We start from the raw sequence: 24,911 nt of genomic DNA, 5'->3' as shown, positions 1-24,911 counted from the left end.
CTGGAGCTCAAAGAGGATGAATGACAAAATCAGGCCGCTTTGGTGACACTGCTAGAATTCAAATATAAGTCTCACTGCTGGACATTTTATCTTTTTCATTTCACCTGCACAGCACACTGCCAGTGCCCATAGCTCAGCGTCATACTTAATTTCTTTAAGCCTCAGTTTCCTCATGTGTAAAATCAAAACAGTAATGTTCACTGCAAAGGATTTTGGTGACAATTGATTTGAATAATATATGGAGATTGAGATCCAGAGGAATTTATCCTAGGGCTCAAATGGTAGCATTCAGGTCGAAAACTTTCTCATGAAGTCCTTTGCCAAACTAATAGAGTTTGAAAATCTCCTGGGATTTGAGGGACTGGCAGGAGGCTTGTTAGTAATTGGAACCCCAGATGTGAATCTAGAAGAGTTCCATTCAGAATGCAAGGTGGATGACTGTGTTTGTTTTTAACTAGTTCTCTTGGTGATTCCGATGATGTGTTAAATGGTAACCACAGGCAAAGGCAACTAGAAAAATGAGGCTGAAGGGAGGGTAAGAAGTTTAAGGAGAGATGAAAATTCGGCAATCATCAGATATTGGTTGAAAGTAGAGCTACCCTTGGGAGACTATGGCTGAAAATTGTCAGCATCTAGAAACTATGCAGGCCTTGAAGGATTCATTGTCCTCAGGTCATTTGAAATCAAAAGTAAATAGAATACTAAGACGACTGAACAGAAATGACAGTAGGAAGTTTTCCCAAGGTAGTAGAAGGTATGTTAAAATGAGTTGATTATGAAAGTATATTCTGGGTACTTGATGTTTGATGTTTGTGTATTAAATCACATGTATATTACCTAAACTAAATTGTCTTTTTTTTTTTTTTTTTTTTTTTTGTGGAGCCGAACACAGAGCTTTGTGTCTACTAGGCAATTGTTCTACCTCTGAGCTACATCCCCAAATCCCCACTCTTTTTTACAATACAGGATATTTTAAAATTAGATCCTTTTCTATGGGTGTCCATAGGAACTTTCCAATATTTTATATGCCATGGCAGTTGAAATTAACCTTGACTGCTCACAAGGAGCTCTTTGAGAGGGTTCTTGCCTCATTCAAGGATGATGCTGAATGTACAGTTCCACTGAGTTACTTCCCAGACCACATTTCTTTCTTTCTTTTTTTTTTTTTTTTTTTTTTTAAGTTTTAGGTACAGTCTCACTAAGTTGCTTACAGCCTCTCTAAGTTGCTGGGGTTGAATTAGAACCTTTGATCCTCCTGCCTCAGTCTCCTAAATCACTGGAATTACAGATATAGGCCACATGCCTGGCTCATTATTTTTAATAATTGCCAGAAACATCTTATAACTTTAAGAAAGTTGTCAATGGAAGCCATCCCCTATCCCTGCTTATATAAAATGATACAAAAAGTTTGAACACTTTGGTTTTGTTTCGCTTTTTAGATTCTGAATGTCTGATGTGACTCTCTAAAAAAGGTAAGGAAGCAAACATTTCTAATATGTAAGACAAATGTTCTCTAAAACTGATTTGATAGGCATTAGTAAGGGGTCTAACGTTAAAATCTTGGTAATTTTTATTGAAGGCCTGAAGTTCCTTGGTATACATGCAGTTAAAAAAAAAAACACTTCAAGTTGGATCAAATAATTTTGTACATTTGTTAATGAATAATAAAATCAGTGGAGCCTAGGTATTTTGACTAATAGGAAAGTGATTCCTGGTTTATAAACAGAGGCATGTTCTGACTAAATATATCATTTTAGTTCTCCATAGTTGCATTTTTTAGTTGGTCCTTAACATATAATCTTAAAATCTTACAGGGCTAAAGATGAGCTTTCAAAGTGATTTTCAGGATGAGATCAGAATCTAAAATTCCAAAGTGTTTTCAAAGAAGCAGTGTCACAACTTCCCTTACTAATCCTTCCCCATGTGCACTTATCTGCATTGTTGTGAAATTCTTGGTTAAACCCTTTTGTAAATACTTTCCTACAGATGTATCAGCCACATCTCCAAGCTTGACCTCTGTGTTGACTGAGAAAAGCTGCTCATCGTGGTTTTAATGTATGCCATATAGATATCAGGGGCTTATTAACAAAATCTTCCTCCACAAGTACTGCAGACAAGTCACATGTGTAGTCTGGCTCTCCTTATGATTTTCTTCTACAAGGCAGGGCGCCCCAAGCTTCACCTGCAGGTGGCTACAAGAGGGGCTTTTTCAGGTCTTCTTGCCATCTTCTTTCTCACTTTTCAGTTTTGTCTGGTTTTGTGATATTTCTAAGGTAGTTATTTTTTAAACTCTCTTCTTAACTTTCTGCATTCTTCTTTTCACCTTCCACCTTTGACCAGCTGCACTTGGAAACAAAACAAAACAAAGCAAAGAAAAAAAAAATGTGGTTGAATGCTAAAGAAGCACTTTTGCTGTATGGTTTTGATTATACATGATGTTGTATATATACTTCAATATTATTGCTATTTAGACATGTACTATTCCAATGCAGTTTTCTACCAAACATTAATAAAGTTACAGAAGAGTAAAAACTGTGCCCTTGAGGAATGCCTAACCTGTATGTAACAGTAACAATAACATTGCCACCAACTTACTGCATGTTGAATCCTGATAAAAATGCTGATGTTGGTAATAATATAAAAACACTGGAATTTAAAAATAAAAGATTGTCTGACTTGATAATCATGCTGATTACTTCACCTGATTCCTGATAATGACTTTTTGTCAAAGTAAGTTTCTCTTCTACCCTTGGGTTAAGAAATTTAACTTGATGTCCTGCTCTTTTCTGTCACCTTTAATAATTTCACCATAGTTTTGTACTACTCAGTTCATTACCAGCATTCCCATGTTTTTTTCTCCCTTCTTATTTTGTAAGTCACCTTCTATTCTGGCACATTTATGGATTTTTCGGGTGGGAAGATTTCTTGAATCTCATTGATTGCCACTTTCTACACAGAATCTTCTAGCCAATGTCAAAGGGAGCTTATTATACAGATAGCTCACATTCAGGAAATTAGATTCAGTATAGACTGATTATATTGAATTCACTTTATTATATTAGATTCACTATATACTTTCAGGAACTTTTACAATCTCTACCAATTTATTAAAATTGAGTACAATTCATTGTGATAAATTATTCAGAAGTACAATTATGATTATATGTGCTAATTTCAGAGACACTGTTCATATTTACCATAACATTTGAAATGCATGTTCCTCAGTTTTGTAGGTGTATTTTTCAAATTGTTTCATTGTTCTATGTGCACATGTTTGAAAAAATAAAAGTAGAGAGTCACCATGGCTTTTGTTGTCTATACTGCAAGACTGAGCAAATTACAAATGGACAAAAACTATATATTGAATTATGAGACAGCGAAACTTTATTCATAAGAAAAGGATGCTATCTGCCTGGTTTGATGACCCACATAAAATTAGGAAGAATAAGAAAAATCTAGGTTTGTATAATAATTATGCTAGATATCAGAAAATGATGATGTGCAAATTAGTCTGCTATATTTTTAACTTTCATTTGGTGCTGATAAATCAGCATACTGCAGAGCTTGAGAAATTGCTTTGTTTAATTTTGCCTAAAACACTACTTAAACAGATCAATTACTTATTGGGATTTCATTATAAAAAGAATTGTTAAGGAGGAAATTTCCTGTATGGCAGGGAAGAAATGAAATGTTCCAAAATTATTGTTATACAATGGTTTCGTAGCATCTGATAAGAAATCAAATTATATTAAATCAATTTATTACAAATATAAATGTGAAATGCAGAATGTTGATAGAAATAAAACAATTTCAGCCAGTAAAAGTTCAGATTTTTATAATATAGAGATGACACAGATATCTTAATTGATATCTGAGTTTCATTTGATTATTTACTTGCTACACACAATGATGGCAGTGGATCTATGAAGACTAATTTTCATATTAAATCTGAATAGAATATATCAAAGAAATATTGCTAAAGGCAAGAATAAGATCTTAATAAATAGCAGAAGGTCATTTACTTTTCCCTTTCCTCAATTTTCATCCTGTTATTTTTATTTCTATCAATGTCCTCATCTATATTCTCTATTTTCTCACTCCATCCACATGGAGATTAGGTTGGATCAAAGAGATGCCTGAGTAAAGAATTCTAGTAATTTTGGAACACTGTAAATAAGGTGATGGTGGTAGGATATGGGAAGCAGCTGAAAGGTTTTATTTGTATTCCAAAATACATGAATCTGCACCTGCAAGAAGATTTTTGCCATCACAGTCAACTCTTTATTATTTAGAGAATTCAAAATAATGTGGAAATTTGGCTGTCACCCCAGACTTGCTTCCCTGGAACACCTCACTTTGTTCTTGGCTGCAGACATCATGGTTTCCTTAGGAAGAATTCAGCTTAGATGCAGAGGAATGAGAGTTGTGTGTGTGACTGAGTGTAAATCATTCCAAATTCCAAAGGCAAATTATGAAGGGCTTGGGTGCACTGTCTTGTACACATGCCTCTTTTTCTGCCCTACTAAAAGCAATTGGGAGATTTGTATACTTTAGTATGTTTCTGCACAGTATGTATTCAAATACATTTCATGCGGTCTTCCTTCAATTCATACTAAACTTCTGTATGTCCAGTCATTTTTCCCAGGCTACAAGAATTAGGTGGGTCAAATATTAGTTTTCCTTTCAGTGTTACTCTCAAAGGACTATTCTATTTTATGTTTTAACACTTCATAAGAAGAAAATTTAACGTGCAAAAATATCTCTCACTCCTCCACTGGGAGAATATAACATGTACTGGCATTTTGGATTCCTAATTTTTGAACACACTTATTTGTAAAACTTAGTATTTAAAAGATATCACAAAGTATGCTGGATATGATGATGTACACACACACACACACACACACACACACATAACAAAACCACAACAATAACAAAGCAAAATGTCAAGTAGCTGCTAAGCTGTTAGCATCATCTGTCTTTCAGTTAATGAACATAATATATATTTTTTAAAAAATTACATTCCATACAGTAAGGAAGAAGACTTTTTAAATTCCCTGCTCTTGATATGTTCTCTCAAGGAATTCCTGTTCAAAATTAAGGATAATAATAAACAAGATAATAGACATTAATATAGAGACAGTAATACAAGGGAACCTGTTTAATGTGAAAACCACTCTCTCTTTCATGCACAATTGAGACACTAGAGCTGTAAAACCTGAGTATTTGAAAGAAAATTTCAAGCATTAAATCCAGTTTCTAAGAGGAAGAGATTGTGGTAGGGGATGAGATGGCAGAGAAAACTTGGGTTCAACTTGGTTACACATTCTAGTCAATTAGATGTTTGAAATTTTATTCACTGAACAGTGAAATTCTGCCTGTGGTTTCTTCCTGGGATAATGGGACAATTGCTTTTGTGTTTTAGAAAGATAACCCTGGCAACAATGATATGGATAAACTATAAAAAAAAAATCTTGTTGGACAATGTGGACCTGAATTGAAAGTAGGGGGAAAATTCTACAAGGCATTTTAGAAGATCAATATAATTTTCATATAAATATAGGATGAGGGAAAATTGACTCTGAGATGTTTAACTGATGTCATTGGATAGTTCATGATGGCATCCATCAGAAAAGGGAATGGTAATTAGCCTTCTTGAAGGGATATTTGGGATTTTAAGGGGGAACAAGATAGGGCAGTGGAGATGAAGAGCTTGGAAGAGGTCATGCTGAGTTTGCTACCTGTTGGAGACAACATGATTTCTCAAACTTGGTCCTATTGTCTCTTTGGGCAGAATAATTCTTTTTGGTAGGGTTGTCTTGAAGATTTTAGGATATTGAACTACATCCTTAGTCACTACCCATGAGATGCCAGTAGCATGTATCCCATTTGCACTTACCAAAGATGTCTCCTGCCTTCTCTAAGGGTTCCCTTAGAGAGTGACAAAATTGCCCCAAATGGAGAAACACTGATATAGAAAGAACAAAGTGGGTGACACAATTTAGAAGACGGGTGAGGCTTAAAGTCAATCTTTAAAATAAGTTATAGCAATGTGAGTATATGAGATTGTGTAGGAGGAGCATGTAGATGGTGAGACCACTGTCTGACTTTTGTTTGAACAGCCCCTGAGACTGAAAGTTCCTAAATTTTTGAGATATAGATCAAGGCAACCTATTCCATATTTGACTTATTTCAAGTGTTTTATTATTATTATTATTATTATTCATGGTTACAAATTGAATCAAATTCCTTGTATTATTGCAAAATTGATGTTTCTACAACTATAATTCTTTGTTCTCAGGACATGTATCAAGTCTAGTAAGACCAGTCAAATTATTCTTTCTGTATCCCTCCATAGATTTCAATGAAGCTATCAAATTACTTCTGCAATTCAGTAATGTTTTCTCATGGCTAAATGTATTTAATATTTTTAATTTCCTTTTTAGGTTACAAAAAATTAGCCTTCATCTTCCAGACATTGGCCATAGTATTTTTATTAAAACCTTTCAAAATTGCATTAGTTTTTTTTTTTTTTTGCCTGCCACACATATATCATTTTCTCTTGTTTATATTTTATATTTTTTTATTTACTATTTTTATTTTGCATAAAGTCATTATGTTAATTAGCATTTCATTGCTGTATCCAAAATATCTGACAAGAACCACTTTAGAAGAGAAAAAGGTTATTCTGGTTTACAGTTTCAGAGTTTTGGTTCATGGTTGGGCATTTCATTGCTCTGGGCCCAAGATGAAGCAGAACGTCTTGGTGGAAGGGCACGGTAGAAGAAAGCAGCTCATTTCGTGGCAGCCAAGAAAGAGAAAGAAAGAGAATGGGACCATAGGAAAGATGAACCTTTTCAGGGCACAGCCCTAGTGACCCACCCCTCCAGCCATACCCCAGCTGCCTACAGTTACCACCCACTCCATTCAAACTACGAGGGACTGATTAGGTTACAGCTATCACAGAACAATCATTTCACCTTTGAACATTACTGCATTAACACAGGAATATTTGGGGAAAACCTCATATCCAAACCATAACAATTATTCCATATCATATATTATGATTTTTTAACCCAAATGTGGAAATTTATATTCATTTTTTAAAAACAATCTTTTTATCCCATCATTTCAACCTGACTGATCCTTTTGAATTATGATTTCATCATCCAATATGTTTGTTATTTCTATCAGTTTCTTGCCATCTGCAGAGTTGATCAGCATACCCACAGACACATTCATCCAAGTAATTAAGAAAAACACCGAGCCAGGTAGGTTCAGAATTAATGGAATTACATAGTGTTATGGTTCTCTTTAGTGATTTTCCAGTCTTTTTTTTTCTTACTTAGAGGTCTTTTTATTTTCACAGAGTTCTATAGAAATGAGAATCATATGGATAAACATTATGTTCCACCTTTCCCAGATAAAATCTTGAAACATAATCTTATTATAGAAGATGGTAAATTATGTTCCATTTATAGGGTGGAATATTGTCAGAGGAAAAAATGATTTTTAAGTGCTAAAAGCAGAATATATATTGCAATACAAAATGACATCATTTTACATATATATGTTATAAAAAGTAGATGTAGGTATAAATAGAGACCTAAATATAGATATAGAAAAAACAAACTCTTAGTTATAGCTGCTTCTGAAGTGGTAATTATGGTTTATGTGATTTTTGTATTACATTTTGTAGTCTAAAATGTTAATGAATTTGTCACCATTATATGTAGAAAATAAATATGAAAATATGTTTCTATCAAATATATATATATGTATATATATATATATATATATATATATATATAGTGTGTGTGTGTGTGTGTGTGTGAGAGAGAGAGAGAGAGAGAGAGAGAGAGAGAGAGAGAGAGAAGAGAGATATTAAGGATTCAACCTGGGGCCTCACACATGATAGGCAAGTGCTGTACCACCACTGACTTACATCTCTAGTCCCTACTGTATAATTTTTACTGACAAAATTTGAAACAGAATCTGAACAAAAATGTATGGGTCCTTAATGACCAAATTCGAGAAAAAGGCCTGACCTTTATAATAGGAGAAACCTTCCTAATGAAGATGCTTTCTTTCAGTATTTCCTAGGATAAAAAGGAGGTAACATTGCATCGGATTTCCCAGTCACCAACACTCTGCTCAATAGACAGACCTCTTAAGGGTATAATAAGTGTGGCTGCATAGGCTGGAAGAATATATTAGGTGAGGAAACATACTTTCCTGTTTTTCTTAACAGGTTGTTATAAAGATAAAATGAGATGATAAATGTGGGAATTTTGTGTATTAAAAATAATCTTCAATGGTAAATTATAAATGAAAAAGAGTTTACAGTATAATTGTTTTGAAAGAGCATCATTATTCATATCTTTATATCTATCTATCTATCTATCTATCTATCTATCTATCTATCTATCTATCAATCAGCAGGGACCACATCTTAATTTATGTACCTTCTAACACCTGGTACAGAACCTCATGCCTATGAGTAAACATCTTATGCATGAATACAGGATGAGTTATATTGTCAGGAATATTTTTGAAATACTGGAGGCTTTTATTAAAATAAGGAAAATAGAATAATAAATAGTGTTTTAAAATTAGCAAGTACAAATGTTCTTAGCTTGTCATTTTGGTACAGTGATGACCCATTGATAATTACTGGATAATAAAGACCATTTAACTTCCTCCTCTTCCTATTTCTAATTTTTAGGCAATATAAGATTCTATGTTTGGTTTGATTGTCTCTTTATACTTTGTATGGTTTTGATTGTATACATTTGTGTGACATCAAATGACTTCTTTGTTGAGGATTTAAATCAGACTTGACTTTTTTCTGGTTCTGCATGAATAACTTTTTGGTGAATATCTTTTTTGCTGATTATCTTCACATCTACTCATATTTCATCTATATAAAACCTAACATGATCCACAGACCCATCCTTATTACCCACCTCTCAAAATACACATGTACCTCATTCCACTCTTTCAGGTGTCTTTTCTTTTACGGGCACTAATCTTTACTGGTCCTTGTTTTCTCTGCTCTGCTTTTCCCATTTGTTGTCTCCATTACAGGACAACATAAAAGATCTTAATGCTTCAATTTCTAATATTTCTAATGATAGCCCTAGAATCCTGGCTGGGATGTAGTGAGAGAGTAAAGCACTTACCTTGAACGTGCAAAGGCCTGGCTTCAAACCCTGGTCTGCTAAAACAAACCAAGGAATACTCTAGAATCTTCTTTGTTATTTGTTATCATGATAATTCACTATATCACTACAATTCTCTCTTTTAAATGTCAGAACAAAATAACTCTTGTTTTATATTTTCTGTCCAAAATCTTTAATGACCTCCCCTTTAAGTACTTTAAGCATCATAATAATGGTCCTGTGAATATTATTTGAATGAAATAGACTTGGGAAAATATTAACTTAATTCTTCAGCATATTCTAAGCTTCAAACTGGTATTGTGAATTCATAACTGACCGGTTCCACCAAAAATGAATGACTGACATTTGATACCCCACATATTGTACTCCCTGAAAGAGGGAAACAGATGTTTTTTTGAGGGAATTTAGACAATGATTGCAAACCCTAGACATAATTAGTGTCCTCATTCTAGAATGCAAGACCTTTTCCTATCTGTATACAATAAAAAGCTAATGTGGCTTGAACACCCAGAAAATATAAGGTAATCCTTTGAATGTATCAAATGCCTGAAAATATTAACTCAGCTTAAAAACCCACTTGTTCCTGCTTTGTCATTTATTTTACCTTTTGCTGCCTTCCCTTGATTTAAAAAGAAAGAAAAAAGAAATGTAGAATCACGTGAGATGAAATTAGAAATATTTCATGGAAAAAGGAAGTCTTGAATACAATTTAAGAAGGAAGGTACGTTTTCTCTTAGAGAAGTAATAATAAGAACCTTCTATTCAGGGAGAGCAGTGTGTTGGGTGGGTCTGTATCCAGAAATGGAGATTGAGGGGAAACCTGCATAGAGAAGAGGACTTAAAGTATTCTAAACCAAATGAAAGACTTAATGCTAAATTATAAAGAAGATTATGATGCAGCAGAGTAGCAGGCTGATAATTTTTCAATTGATCCAAACAAACATTTTAATTTCTCTTGTTACATGTTATATTTAAAAAGTAAAAGGAAGTTTGTGGTTTTGAAAACTGTTTTTCCATTATTAATTATGCCTGAAGAAAGTGCTGCTGAAGAACAACAAAAAATTTAGTTGTATGATTGTTTTTATAATGAAGGCTGCAGACTTTCAAATGCAATTCACAGATTAATATTTGAAGACAAATGACTATGTTTAAAATCCCAAAGTGTTAATACCACTAAATAATTCATCTATGTATTTCTAATTTTTTCGTTAAAGTAGACTGAAGTACACATTAAATGTAAAAGTACTTTTTCTTCTTAAAAAAGCAATAAATGGGAAATTACTAAAGATGTTTTCTCTATAATTTTGGAGATAAAAATGAAAGTAATATTAACCATTATGAAGGTAATGGTAACCATTAATTATAAATTTTTTCTAAATGAAAATCTATTTATAATGTTTATCCAAATCAGCTCTTACTGTAGTATGTGATTTTGAGTATTCAAATTAGGATTTGTCTTTGGGATTTTTCTAGGTTCTTGTTTCATTTTGTAGGAAAATCGATGATCTTAGCTCTACAATACTGTAGCAATATTGTGCCTTGGTCTCATCTTGCTAGGGCTGCTTAGAGAATTAAAAGTATGTACCAATATCTAGTGTACAGAGTTAAAGTTTTTATGTGTTTGTTCTTTTTTTTCCCCCTCAATCCTGTAATCTTTGATCCTGCTTTCCCAAGCCTCACAAACTGATCCCTGACAAGATACAAGCCCATGGATGAGTGATCTGCACATTTAAAGCAAATTGGGTTTAAAACTTCAACTGGTACTCCACCTTTAATTAGAAAATAAGCAGTCACTCTTCCTCATACTATGTCCTCAATATGTTTGAAACATAGAGAAAACTATGCATACAATGCATATGGAGAGTTTTTGCAACCCTGTGATGGAGTTCTCACCCAAAGAAATGCCTCTGTGTTCTGCAGAAGGTTAAGGTTGGGAGGAAAGCCTCAGTCATGCATATACTTCAAGTGAGCCAAAGCTCACTTATGAAATTCCAGAAATTAATATTAGTCTGAAATGAAAAGATAATTTAGATCATTTGTTTATTTTCTTTTAATAGCCCTAAAGTGTAAGAGAAAATGCCAGAAGGGAACCCGACTTTTATAGTGGAGGCCATTACCTAAACTTTGAACTGACAAGTTTAGATGAGAGGTGAGCCACAGAGTGGGTTTAGACAGGATAAAAATGTGTTGTCCAGATACCAGAGATACCCTGAGTAGAAGCCACCAAAGTCTGCTAGCCTTTGCTGAAAATAGTATTGGACAACTTCAACTTCATCTCCTCTTCCTCCTCATCCCCTTCCCTGCCCTTTTCTGTTCCTCCTCCTCCTCCTCCTTCTACATCCTTTTCTCCTTCTTCCTTTTCTTCTAATGTTAGTCTTGAGTAGGCATGAACAAAACCAGAAATTTTATCATTTATATGATTATATGAAGATATTTCAACCAGTATATAATCTAATTTTGTATATAAAGGCATACTCCCACACTCTTTCAGTGAGTGACAGCCTGTCCCATTGATGAGTGATTTCTATTTTCTTATGTTAAGTATTTCTTCTGAAGCCCTGTAATCAGGGAACACCATTCATTTAATGCCTGAGTCTGTTGTACTCAAGGAAGTTGCATTAAAAGAAAATTCTGCAATACTATCCCACCTGCTTTATTTTACTTTGTATTTCAACTTAAAAATGAATTACAGGGTTGAGATGTAGTTCTGTAATATAGCATTTGCCTAGTATGTTTGAGGACCTGGGTTCATTCCCCAGCCTCAGCACTGGAAAAAAAAAATATGACAACAATTTTAACTTTCTGAAAAATATTTAATGAATGAGAAAAATTGGTTTCAGAGTGCTTCATTTTTTTAAACCCTATGTACTTTTGTGTTTTTTTGAACTTGTCTTTTGAATGATTCATTTTGCAAAGTCACCAGTGCTTTAAATGACATTATAGAACTTCTAAGTATCCTTCTTTAACTGGACATCAAAAATAAATAGGTTATACAGTGGCTGTCAAAGTGAGATTCCTAGACCCATAGCATCAACATCACTTGGATATTTAGTTGAAATTCAAAAATCCCAAATTCAACCACTACAAACTTACCGAATCTGAATTTCTTGGGTAGAATGCCATCAGTTTCTTTTAACAGCTGTCTCTGGTGAATCTGATGCAATATGGGAGCTACTAATTTATGGCATCAGATACAGGCAGTGTATATAATAAATTAACCAAAGGGGCTTTGGTTAATAATAAAAATCTTTTTCTTCTAAATTTCAGTTTTTGAAAATTTTCACCATTTCTGATCTCTGCCTATGATATACTTTTGTTTATCTTGAATAGAAAAAAAATTAATCATTTTTAAAAGTGACAAATTTAGATTTGAATCTCTGCTGTACCACTTATTATATGACTTCAGAGAATGGTTTGGTGTTTCTGAGTTTTAGTTTCATTTTCTGTAAAATGAGGATAATATTATTTTGTAGATCAGTTATGAGAAGTGAATAATATAACTTCTGTAATCAATAAACTTCCCACTACATAGTAATTCCCATGTTAAGCTATTTGTCTATATGTTTATCATATACCCGTCTGGATATATGATAATATATGAAAATGATTTTTATTTATAAGTATTAGACTTGCAACATATTGTCATGAAATGATTGTAATATTGTTATTCAAGGTAAATATATTTTAATAAAATTGACATATGTACTTTATATTTATTTTCTAATGGTTTTGAGAACTCTTCAAAATATTATTACATATCCATAATTTGTTTGTTAGACATTACATCCCTACCTATAATGGCAATCATTGACTTTATTACCAATTAGTTTTTAGTTCCTTAGTTCTCTTAAGACACCTTTGTCTCTCTGCTAGAGCAAGGTATGCACATGTAGCCTCATTCTTATACTATTGCCTCTGCCTTTGACTCATTGTCTGGTTTCTTTTCTCATGCCTCAGTAATTGCAGCGACCTTAGTTCAGCTAAAATGGGCAAGTGTATCATTATGTTTAAAGTGCAGAGCAGTAAGGAGAACTATAAGATCATGAGTTGTTTTCATTTTGATAAAAATTCTGGTTGTACTATGATTCTATAGAACTAAAATAGTGGCTTTGAGATAGCATTAAAGTTAGCTTTCTTAGATGGGCAACAAAATTAAGAGCTTGTTGATTAGAACTTCTGAAATGAGAAAATAGACACATTCTCAAATGAATAACTACTAGACAAAATAAAAAAAAAATTCTCAGTTCATGAAAATAATTGAAAAAAACAAGTATTAAGTAGATTGATTTTAGAAAATTATCAGATATCAAATTTACACATTTTAAATACTTTTATTGATATTTTCCTTACTCATATCCTTTCCTTATATCCTGTGCCATATAATGTTTTTTCTTGATTTTCTATCCCATTCTGTTAAGACTTTATAGCTCATTGCTTTAAGGTCAGTTTAATTGGAGCTTCCTACTTCCATTTTCCATCTTCCTTTTCGTAATTTCACGGATTCTGGTTTCTATCCCATTTCTCTACTGAACAATGCTCTCATGAAAGGTCAGCACCCTGCATAGGCAGGAATGACCTTTTTCATATATCACTTGCCCTTAACAGTCCATTGGGTTGTACACTATTAGTGTGAGTAGGGACTGTAGAGACCATTGAGCTGAAGCATTTATTTTTCAGGGGAGGGTGCCAGCTTCTTGTTGACTGCCTACTTGAGGCAGTCCTAGCCATATGGACCTCCCAATATGACCACTTAACTTCTGCATAGCCACCTTGATGCCTCTAGAGAGAGACCTTTAGCAAGACAAAATGTATTTTTAAAAATGTTATTATGAATTGACAAGTCACAATTATGGTATTCAAAGTGATGTTATGATTTATAAATACAATGTAGAATGATTAAATCAAGCAATTTAAAATTGCCATCACTACAAATACAACACTTTAAAAATATTTTAATTAATAATATTTAATATTTAATTTAAAAATATTTAATATTTACTTTCTTAACAATTTTGAATGTACAATATTTTTTTTTAATTCTGTTCACTACACTGTGCAATAGGTCTTTTAAAAACTGCCTACTGTCTATTGAGGTTTCGTATCCTGTGATCATCACCTTCTCTTTCCCCCAATCCACAAATCTCTGTTAATTACCACTCTGCTCTCTGCTTCTGGTTTGTTATACATTCCACATATAAGTGAGATCATGTTACATTTATCTTTCTGTGCCTGACTTATTTCATTTAGCATAATATTCTCCAACTTCAACCATGTTGTTGACAATGACAGGATTTTCTTTATTTTTGAGGCTGAATTGTATATTTGTAGCATATCTCCTTTATCCATTAATATGTTGATGGATACTTATGTTAATTACCTAAGATAAATAAATACTGATGAAGTGAACATAGGAATGTTATCTCTTCAATAACCTGACAAGATATTTGGAAAGTATCAAAAGTTGCATTGCTGAATTAAATGGTAATTATGTTTTGCAGTGTTTTGAGGATCTGTCATTCAGGTTTCCATAGTAACTTTAGTAGTTTACATTCCCACCAACAGTTTTTGTGCTATCTATTCATTGGCTCATTAATACCACAAATATTCACTGAAGATCTACTATAAATGAAAGATCTAGCTGGGTCTAAAAATAAAGAAGAGAAGGAAGAGTTTAACAAAGGAAATAGAGGCCTGAACAGTACTCCTTATCGTCCTCATTGTTGTAAAATGCTATTACTGACCACTTATTATATTTTATCCATTTTACATATTTAATAATTATATAATAATTTTATTATATTGTATACCTTATCATGTATCAGGAATGTGCTTTACTTATGTTACTGAAACAAAGCTCCAATTTTAGTTAAACTTTCTTTGAGGGTTTTAGGATGATTTCAAAATGAAGGTCATATGTGAAAAAGGCTTTAAAGGTTAAACATAATTCTGCAAGTAAGAAAGCATATTTCGTCTGTAAATATAAAGTTCTGAAACAGTATGATGTAAAAGTTTGTTAGTAAGTGGCTTGAGGTACCTGCTCTGTAGTATTTTCCACCAAAAATTTTGGCCTTATTTGGCTGTAATCGATGGAAATAGATCAATGGAATTTGAGTTCACATAGTTTCAAAAAAGTCACTATTCTTCAAACATTATTTGAAACTATTTGTGTGTATATCTTGTTTCATATTGGAATTATAAGCTTTTAGAGAACAGGGTCCAGATATCTTGTTTCTTTCATTAAACTTAGTATATTAATATAGCAAAGACTAAATAAATGAGTAGAGGGGACAATAGAGCTAGAAAATGGTTACATCTGCAGGTAAACTAAGTAGAAAAAATAGTGTAACTACCAAAAATTATATGACAATGCTAATATAATTTCTGAAGCTGATGGTTCACTCTTTTGCAACATGCTAATGAAGCCAAGAGTTAATGTATGATGCTGAAAGCATTTTATTTCATGCACAGACACAGATATCGACCCTGACCCTGACCTATACTTTCAAGAAAGAACTTGTGAAGTATCCACATATGAGAGAAATATACTCTATTATCTTGTATATCTAAAAGGAACAACAACAACAACAACAAAGGATCCTGTGAGAGAAAATGTATCAACTGATGCAAATCCATCATCATGAGTAAAAAACAAAAATAAACAATCAAATCAGCTTAAAGTGAAAGCATGTATCTCTTCCTGGTAGAGAGCTGAAAAGTAGTATCTATATTAGAAATGTAGCAATATTTTTATAGTTGATCTCATTTAATCAGTTACATATAATTCACCTCCTGTTACAAATTTACATTGTTTTTTGCATACTTTATAAGGAAATGTGACTTCAAAATGAGTAAGGAAGTATGTCTTTAACACTCTTTAGTTTATTTCCTCTTCTTGCTAGCAGTAGTAATAGACTTCTATTTCTCAATATGGAATACAAGGTCAGATTCAGGGACCTGTTGTTTCATGTACAATGATTTAGATAGAACATGAGTAAGTCTTTGTTAATGTGATCTTTCAGGTCTTTACAAATCAAAATAAGAACCAAAACCTAAATCTCATTTTTATCTTTCATATTCTGAAGAAAGATTAGAGACACACACAGATACATCATGAAATCTCTGTCATCCTATGAAAATAGAAAGGTTCGGGCTTAATTCTAAGTTTCAAAAAGTTTCTCAGAGAAAAATTCAATTTTTTAAAATATATTTTCATTTTAATATAGTCACAAAATAATACTTTAGTAATTCCATTCCCTATAATGACTTATAATGATCATTTCATCAACTAGGTTTTTATTAGGAGATACCTAATAGCTTTCTGAAACTCAATTTGACATTAGATGAAATAGGAAGACAGAAGGCCTATTGAAAAAAAGTAGCTAAATAATACTGAGCAATTAGTAATTACTATTAGTATAAAATTGAAGTGATATGAAAAAAAAATTACATTTAGCCAATATTCAGAGAGGGAGAAATAGTGCCTAACCTGAAAAACAGTTTTAATTGTCTTAATCATATTAGTTTATAACACTCATTTTAGTTAGTGTACATTGTCTTAATTTCTATTAGTTCTTAGTATTCTGATATTTATATTGAGGTTGTGTTTTTCTGGTATTATAAGGCTAGGATGCATGGGTTTCTCCGACCTCATACAACTACCTGAATGTTTATGTGAACTCTTCTATCTTTTCTTGCCTCAGCTTATCTTTAGGCACAAAGAAAAAAAAATGGTGCATTGCAAAGTGAATTGTGAGAATACCACAACCAAGAACCTTGTGACCAACTCACAAGTGGGTAAGGTTGACACAAGACATTCAGAGAAGAAGAAAATTTTTGAAAAGGATTTCTTTGGAACGAGTTATACTTAGATTCCTGTCTTCCCATTGAATTAGAATGAGAATATCTGCCTTAACTAACTTGAGCCTAATGAGAAAGGTTTCAGGTGATTACTGTGAGAGTTTAAGAGGCATCCCTGGTAATTGAGAGATTTAGTGGGCTGGTGTTTGAGTGAGGACCAAATAGTTAAAGGGACTAATGTCAACCCATTTTTCAGGACTCTGATATACTGTAATGATGTCATACATTGCATTCCCCAGGTAGCAGACTTTGAAACAGAGATTAGCTTGCTGTAAAGAGTTTGCTTAGTGAATATTCTTGCGGTTGTGGGGTGGAATAGCTGTGAAGGAAGACAATGCTGAAGGAGAAGCTCAATGACCTTCCTAAGTTTACCTGACTTAGGATATGGGAGCTAGTCTGTTATGTTCCTGTCTTCACCAGTCTTTGGACACACACTGCACATAGAAGGAAGTACCCCCCAGAGAAGGCTGATTGCTAACAATAAGTCTCCCACTACTAGAATTAATTCCTTCTTCCTCAAGGGAAATCTGGATAGTGCATCACAATTTCCATCACAATTCCAAACAAAATTTTAAAAAAAGGTTGTTTTGAAGCTCAAAAGCAAGTCAGAGAAGCAAGTTAATAGTAGAGAGATTAAAATTTACAAATACAATGAATTCTAATTTTGTCAAACAGATGATGTTTAGTGTTTTGATAAATTTAGGTGAAGGTGAAGTAAATGGGTGAAATGTAAGACATCAGTATTGTGTAGTAAGCTTTTAAGGACAAAAGAAATTATGCCTTGTTTTGTTAGTGCTGTATGTCCCTAAAGCATCATCATGTTGGTTGCAGGTTGTTTTTAATTGTGATCTGTTATAGCTTGCCTGTGTTCCTGTGTCATACTGAAAATACAGGCTTGTTATTTTTAACTGTGTTCTTCTCCAAATGTGCTAGATAAGCATAGAAAAATCTGTTAATCTGTATGTCTCCTATGTACAATTTTGAAATTTTTACCCAGAGAATCCCAGGCATGTGTAATGTTTAAAACATCCTACCTATCTGAAGCAAGACAGTATTTTAATCATTAAAAAATAACATCAGTTTCAATGTGATATTTGAAATCTTTTCTAAAACTCAAAACACCATAGTAGAGGATTAAAAAACATTTATTTGGCTCTCATCTTCAATTAATAGAAGGTTAAATATTACTGTGATTACTTCTTTGATCTGACTATATTAGTTTTCTGCCACTATAATGAAATACCTGAGATAATTAAACTATAAGAGAAAAGATGTATTTTGGACTACCATTTTAGTTGTTCAAGTCCACAATTCAGTGGAATCATTGTTTTGGCTTGTGGTAAGGCAAAACATCATGATAGGATTGTAAGCAAACTATGTATGCACTCCATAGGTAGTCAGCAAAAGAAAGAGAGGAAGAGTCTGGGATCTCACAAACCCCTAAAGATCTCCTACCAAGACTCACCTCCTAAAGTTCTATGACCTCTCAAAAGTACCAGCTTAGGAAATAAAACTTTAACTCATAGGTCTTTGGGGGAATATTCAAGTTCCACACTACAGCAATAACTGTCAATTCTTGATTTTTTTAAATATTTTTTTTTAGTTATAGTTGGACAGAATACCTTTATTTTATTAATTATTTTTATGTGGTACTGAAGAGCGAACCCAGGACCTCACATGTGTTAGGTGAGTGCTCTACCACTGTGCCACAACCCCAGCCCCTGACTATCAATTCTAATGTTGACACACTTATTGTAGGCCCAAATAACTGAGTTAAATTGTACAGTCAGAATAAAATATTTAATTCCTTCTGATGTTCAATTTATCACTTTTATCATTTTAAAAATATGCGAAGTAACACTACTTTAGTAAAAATAAGTGTTTATTATTATTTTTTTTTACTAATCCCAATATATCTCCTCAACTGTATCAGCATTCAAATAAACTCAAAAAACTTAGTAATTTTTTGAATGAAATAAAAAATGATATAAGAGTTCAGGAACACCACTGCACCGTACTAGAGAACAGAACTGGTGTGTCTTTGACCAATTGGTTAAAAAATAAATTCCAGCGATGACATTTTATAAGGTGATTTCACCAAACAAGACTTGGAAGAACACAAGTAAACGGAGTCACCAGTGTGTCCTCAAAATGTTTTTGGGATTTCTTAGGCCTTTTACAACTTTCAGACTTAAGGAATCAAACCAGTTTGGTGTGTAGGGGGAGTCTGTGGCAATATGTTCATTACAAAATTGAACAGTATTTAACCTTCAGCCTACACAAATAAGAATCAAATTTGTACATGCCCTTCTGCCTGACTGTTTGACATTGTTGTACAGAATTCTTAAAACCAGCCATGCAGCCTTCAATTTTGTTTTCAAATTGACTCAATCATTGTTTTAGTCAGCTTTTTCACTGCTGTGACCGGAAGACCTGACAAGAACAATTTTAGAGATGGAAAATTTATTTGGTGGTTCACAGTTTCAGAGGTCTCAATCCATAGATGGCCAACTCCACTTTTTAGGCTGAGGTGAAACAGGACATCATGGTGGAAGGGCACGGAGGAGGAAAGCAGCTTAGGACATGGCACCAGAAGCAGAGAGTGCTCTCCTCAGCAGGATAAAGCATCAACCCCAAAGTCACACCCTAGCTGCCTACACTTACTAGCCAATTGATCCCTCTCAATTAATGTACTGACTAGATTAATGTACTGATTAGATTAAGGCCCTCATAAACCAATCATTTCAACTCTAATCTTTCTTGCATGGTCTAATACATGAGTTCTTGGAAGACAACTCATACCTAAACCGTAACAATCTTTCTGTTTCTTTTCTTAATAAAGCTATGCTTTGGTTAATCTATTACCTAAAACCTTACTTCTCAATACATGTTCAAAAGATCAGTGGCATTACCATCATCTGGGAGCTTGTTAAAAATGCACAACCTTAAGCAGGGGATCATGGCACATGCCTGTAATCTCTAGCAAATCAGGAGACTAAGGCAGGAGGATCCCAGGTTTGAGGCCAACCTCAGCGACTTCACCAGACCTTCAGCAAGTTATAGAGATTGTCTCAAAACAAAAAACAAAAAGGAATGGGGAATTAGCTCTGTGATAATGGGCCTCTTGGTTCAATCCCCAGTACCAAAAAAAGAAAAAGAAAAAGAGGGAGGGCAAGAAAAAAAATGCAGAATCTTGGGTAAGAAAATATCTCACTGTGATTTTGATTTGCATTTCTCTTATGATCCATGAGGTTTAGCACTTTTTCATATAACTGTTGGCCACTTACATGCATTCTTTTGAGAAATGTACAATCAGATAATTTGTCCATTTTAATTGGATTACTTATATTTTTTATTGTTGAGTTTTTGAGTTCTTTATCTTTTCTGGATATTAATCCCTTGTTGGCAAAATAATTTGCAAATATTTTCTCTCATTCTGAAAGTTATCTCATCCCTTTGTTAGTGTTTCCTTTGATGTGCAGAAGCTTCTTAACTCAATATAATCCAATTTGTCTATTTTTGCTTTTGTTGCTTTTGTGCTTTTGGAGTCTTATCCAAAAAAAAAAAAAAAATCATTGCCTGGACCAATGTTTTAAAATGTTTGCCAGTTTTCTTCTGGTTGTTTGATCATTCCAGGTCTTACATTTAGATTTTTAATCCATTTTGAGTTGCTTTTTGTATGTGGTAAAAGACAGAAATCTAGTTTCCTTCTTCTGTGTATGGATGACCAGTTTTTATAGCACTATTTCACCTTAGTGAGAATAGCAATTATCAAAAAGGTGAAAGATAACAAATACTGATGAGGATGAAGAGAAAGGGGAACACTTACATACTGTTGGTGAGAATGTAAATTAGTAGAACCATATGAAAAATAGTATCAAATTTTCTCAAAAAACTAAAAATGGAACTGTCATATGATCCACCTATCCCAATACTAGGTATTTACCTGAAGGAAACAAAATCAATATGTCAAACAGATACCTGCATTCATGTTTATTGAAGCACTATTTCCAGTAGTTAAGATGTGTTCATCTGAGGTCAATTGAAAGATGAATGCATAAAGGAAATGTCATTTGTATACTCAACAGAATATTATCCAGCCATTAAAATTAGGACAGGGTCAATAAAGAAAAGTTGGATAATACTTTCTGAAATAGAGGTAGGAGAAGGAAGTTCTATATTTACAGTAGACGGTACAGCACAGTAGTATGACTATAGTTGACAATTTATTACTGGTTTTAGAAAGAACTAGAGGAGATGAGTTCATAGACTCCAAATACAAAGAAATGACAAATATTGAAGGAGGTGAAAAATGCTGATTATGCTGATTTGACCATTACGCATTGTATACATGTATCAAATTATCACACTGTACCCCATAACTAGGTAAAAGTACATGTCTATTAAGAATAAACTTTTGGGGCTGTGGATGTGGCTCAAGCGGTGGCGCACTCGCCTGACATGCGCAGGGCACTGGGTTCGATCCTTAGCACCACATAAAAATAAAATAAAGATGTTGTGTCCACCGAAAACTATAAAATAAATATTAAAAAATTCTCTCTCTCCCTCTCTCTTAAAAAAAAAAAAAAGAATAAACTTTTAAGCTGGGCATAGTGGTGCAAACCTGTAATCCTAGCTGGTTAGGAGGCTGAGGCAGGAGGATCAAAGCCTAGTGCCTATGAGTTCAATCCCCAGTACCCCCAAACAAACAAACAAACAAACAAACAAATCTTTTAAATATGAAGAACCTAAAGTTCCACCTTGGATCTACTAAATTAAAAATCAGTATTTTAATGAGATACTCAGATGATTCCTATGCACATTAAATTGTGAGATACAATGGTCTTAAGGACTCTCCCCTTGGAGGGGAGTCATCAACTTTCTGGAAACAAGAAAAGTGTGCCGTTTTCTTGCAACTTTCCCTGTTACTATCTCTATCCAGTGATTTTTTTTTCTCATTTTCCTTCTCCTTCTCCTTTTCTTTTTATGTCTTTAGAATATCATTTCATCCTTTTAGCACGTCTCAGTCAGGCAAAATTTCAAATTAGGTTATGTCTATCTTTGCTTCATATGTCTGATGTAGCCTTTCCCTTTGTACTCTTGCTACTCTCTCTCCTCTTCCTCTCAGCAGAGACGGTGATGTTTCAGAATTTAGTCTCCCCTTCCATTCTTGGTTCATATTACTCTTCCCATTGCTTGCATGGTCCAGCCACACTAGCTTCCTTTCTATCAACACACCAAAAATCTTTTGCACTCTGGACTTTCCCCCTGCTTTTCTCTGCTCTGAATACACCATCACGGAGCTCTCTATGTGTACATGTTGGCTCCTTCACATGTCTGGTCTCAGCTGAAATATCTTGTCCTGTGTGAGTCAGTTTATAAAAAATATGTAATTTAGAAATATCCACTTTATTATTTTATATTAGATATTAGTTCCAAGCCCATATCTGAAACCAGTGGTTTCAGATCATGATATGTACTTGGAACTAATATCAAATGAAAAATAATGTCTCATGTTTCCCTGAATTTTCTCACATGGAATAGTGTTTGATCAATGAATTGGGTCCTTTATAATTACTTGTGGAATCAATAAAGGAATAAATCAATGAATAAATCTCCTTTTCTTATATTTTCTTTATTCAATTTGGATAATTAACTAACACATACTGAGCACATACTACGTTTTAGTCATTTTCCTAAGTGGTAGTGATAAGAGTAAAAAAAAAAAATCTGTTGTTCTTGGATTACCCATGATCTAGAAAAGGCATGCATAATGACAGATTATATTAAATGAATAGGATCTGATAGGAGAACAGGTCATTTTCGACTGAGAAATGAAAGTAAAACCTTGTATAAAAGAACTTGATGACTTAATTTAATAGTGAAATGATGAAATTCGTCATGGTTACTGATTTCAAAATCATTCTAATAATGGAAGAAATTTCATTGTATATAAGTACAAGGAAGGAAAGACAAGAAAATTCAATAGTCTGTATATTACCAGAAAGAATGTATAGGAAAAATTTGATTGTATATGAATAACTTAGGGATCTTGTTAAATAAGAAATTGTCTATAGCTCAAGCATGAGCTTTTGAAGGTGATCACAGATATTCTGAGTAACTTGATTCCTCTACTTTTCCCTTCTTGAATACAAATAAATTTACACAAAACTAAAAAAGCATGCAAGCAAACAAAGCATGATTTAAATAGCCACTGTGAGCACTGAGGGTGTAGTTCAGTGGTAGAATATTTGCTTATCATGCATGAAGCCCTAACAATCCCCAGGACCACTAAAATAACATGACTGTGAAAGCCAAAATGCACAAGACAATTAAGGATATAATTATATTCTGGGTATTGCACAGGGAGAGCTTTCATTGATGAAGAAGAACATGTCAAAGAAGGAAATCATAAGGAGTTTGTAAAACAAGCAAGTGAATAAGGATGATAGAGGCAAGCCTGATCTTGGAAGATACCTGGACAAGGTGGTTGTGTTACTTGGCTTTATCTTGTTGTGACAAAAGGACTGGCCAGAACAACTTAGAGAAGGATAAGTTTATTTTGAGCAGACAGTTTCAGAGGTTCAGCCCATAGTTGGCCAACTGCATTGCTCTGGGCCCAAAGTGAGGCAGAACATCATGGTGGAAGGTTGTGTAGGAGGAAAGCTACTCACTTGATGGTAGCCAGAAATGAGAGAGAGAGAGAGAGAGAGAGAGAGAGAGAGAGAGAGAGAGAGAGAGATATGCAAGCACATGGAGGGGGCACAAGAGAAATAATATAAATCCCAAAGGTTCATCCCCAGTGACCTACTTCACCCAGCTATGCCCCAACTACATATAGTTACCACCCAGACAATCCATTCAAATGATTAATCCATCAAAGGGATTAATCCATATGGATTAATACACTGATTAGGTGACAACTCTTAATCTAATCATTTTACCTTCTACATTAACACCAGAGATTTAGGGAGACACTTCATATCAAAATCATACCAGTATCTTTTGCCATTTCTCAAAATACAAAAATTATTGGGAGGATTTCTTAGCATTTTCTGACTTTCAGAAGCAGAGGGCTCAGGTAAAGTTCAAAATTTTCACCACAAACTTCCTCTACCTTGTAGAATTCATAGGAATAAAATTTAGTCTTCCCATTTTCTTTCAACTGTCAAAATGTGGCTCACAGGTATTCATATCTCAGCTTCAGCAGTAAGAAGATAAATCAGAATACAAAAAGTCAGGTAAAGTTGAGAATATATCAAAATATTCTAGCACTATCATGCGACTTTAGATTTAAAAAAAATAGAAAATGAAGCTGAAATAAGTCATTATTTTTTAGAATATCGCACAGTGTTAAAACAGTGAAGAATTACAGTCAGTATGATTAATCTTTTGTGGTTTAAAATTTACTAACTCCCTGAAATCATGTCACATCTGCTTAAGGCATTAAGTCAATCAGAACTTGTGTTTTATATTGAATTTTAATAGTAAGAAAGATGAAGATAGTATGTATAGCATTTAGTTAGTGCTCTATAAATATTTACTAGTGTGATTATAAATATTTAATTATGCTTACATAACATTACTAGATATTAATATACTTCCAAATTGTATTTAAAATTTACATCTAAAATCTATGTCTTAGAGATGAGAAGGCACATCCATTCAGAGAGAACAAAATGAGTGACTGTTAACAGGATAATTTTGTTTTCCAACATTTTGGCAGAGTCTAGAATCATTCTTTATTGGTCAAAAAAATTTTTAGAGGTTACTTTTGGCATCTAATGGGTGGAGGCTATAGATACTGCTAAACAACCTCCTATGCACAGAACATTCCCTCAAAACAAAATTATTTAGCCTGAAATGACAGTA

At 33.5% G+C, this 24,911-nt stretch overlaps 1 long non-coding RNA gene across 1 annotated transcript in view; it reads left to right on the top strand.

The window, feature by feature from the left end:
• Positions 1-24,911, top strand: part of LOC125620069 — a 266,716-nt gene that overhangs the window by 6,613 nt on the left and 235,192 nt on the right. The gene's annotated exons all lie outside the window — the stretch shown is intronic.

The sequence above is a fragment of the Marmota marmota genome, unplaced genomic scaffold (genome assembly GCF_001458135.2).
Source record: "Marmota marmota marmota unplaced genomic scaffold, marMar, whole genome shotgun sequence".
Lineage (NCBI taxonomy): Eukaryota > Metazoa > Chordata > Mammalia > Rodentia > Sciuridae > Marmota > Marmota marmota.
The sequence above is the reverse complement of the archived record's forward strand: the minus strand, read 5'-3'. Positions and strand labels throughout refer to the sequence as shown.